The 1,439-nt window shown below is 41.4% G+C and overlaps 1 pseudogene across 1 annotated transcript; it reads right to left on the minus strand.

The window, feature by feature from the left end:
- Nucleotides 1-447: 447 nt before the first annotated feature.
- Nucleotides 448-1,130, minus strand: LOC306641935 (small ribosomal subunit protein bS18m-like; annotated as a pseudogene). Its single transcript has 2 exons — nucleotides 1,077-1,130; nucleotides 448-897 (listed from the first exon to the last, which is right to left on the minus strand). The product of its transcript is annotated as a small ribosomal subunit protein bS18m-like (transcript).
- Between the last annotated feature and the right edge of the window lie 309 nt (nucleotides 1,131-1,439).

Below are 1,439 nucleotides of genomic sequence, written 5' to 3' on the forward strand. Positions count from 1 at the left end.
TGTATGGACAGTTACAGGCTTGATGCAAACCTTCCCCAGCAAATGAGGCAGTTAAAAAGCAACTATTAAAGGACTGATCCATCTGGGTTCCATGTATGGCAAACCACAGGTAATTGAGAGTGACCAAGGAACTCATTTCACAGGCTCAAGACCAGAACATACTATGGATTTTCTGCTGGCCATACAGTCTAACAGGAGCCGGATTCATTGAAAGGATGACTGGCCAGCTGAAGTGAGTCTTAAAGACTGAGAATAACTCTGGGACTGCTCACCTTCCTGAAGCACAAAGGACGCTAAGTGAGAGACCCAGACATCAGTGACCTGCAGTCACTTCTATGTTATCTTGCCCACGACCTCCATCATTAAGGTTACAGATAAAGGACACTTCCACTGAACACTTTCTCTTTTTTTATTATAAAATAAGTTTATTGATAATAATCATATTATTTATTCCCAATATTTGATGTTACAAACTTTAGGGTCTTTGAGATATGCAGAATCCTTGTATGTAAGTGGCATAAAAACCCCATTATTTGAGCTCTCTTAATCACTTTTGTAATTTCTTTTTGTTTCTTCCCATAAAGACCTGTTGTATGCCTTCCATAAATGCATCCCGTAAATGGAGAAACAAATTGGGACAGAAGCTGTACATTTTTTACACGTTTCTCACACAAGGTAACATTTCTTAAGAGGTTCCTTATAAGGATTTTCCATTAGAACAGGCAGATCTTCATTGCCAGTGACCTGTTTGTATTGTAAACAATCCCTTCTCCAGAGCACCGAGTGAGTTCTGGGATTTGGGAGACAGACAGCAGCCATTATACAGTGTGTCAACTTCTTCCCTAAACTACAGCAAGAAGCAATCACAGCTTCTTGGTTCCCCGTTATTCCTCTTCCCTGAGCATTTTCTTAGACCTGCCTGGAGCACAAGTAACGTGCTGTTGCTGGCTCCTAAAGACATCACAGCAGAGAAGGATAATTAGTTGGCCATGGAGTGTACACGTAAGTCCTCAGTGGTTTGCCTTACTGACCCCTTGCAGGGAGGAAGACTACCTAAATTTACAAATCCATCTTACTGTGTTGGGAACCTGGCCCTCACAAGCACAGGTGATGTTATCCTCTGATGTCATCACCTGAGAAACACTTTTTATCAGTTTATGAAAGTTGTATATTTCAAGCTGACTTATTCTTTCTAAATCCTTGAAGTACAAACAGAATGGTTTGGTACACCTGCCCGGGAAAGCTTACTGTGCAGGCTACCGTACAACCTTGTCTTAGTTGTACAACACCCTGTATTCTGCCTCACGCAGCTGATTTTCCATTATTGATGCCCATTCAACATTTGACAACAAGTAACCTAATCCTGGACTGAGTAATGAATATTGTACATGATTCCAAAGAGACTAACTGTTGGATCTGCTCAGATCTCCCCATGGCTG

The sequence above is a fragment of the Sciurus vulgaris genome, assembly GCF_902686455.1.
Source record: "Sciurus vulgaris genome assembly, chromosome: 12".
NCBI classification, from domain to species: domain Eukaryota; kingdom Metazoa; phylum Chordata; class Mammalia; order Rodentia; family Sciuridae; genus Sciurus; species Sciurus vulgaris.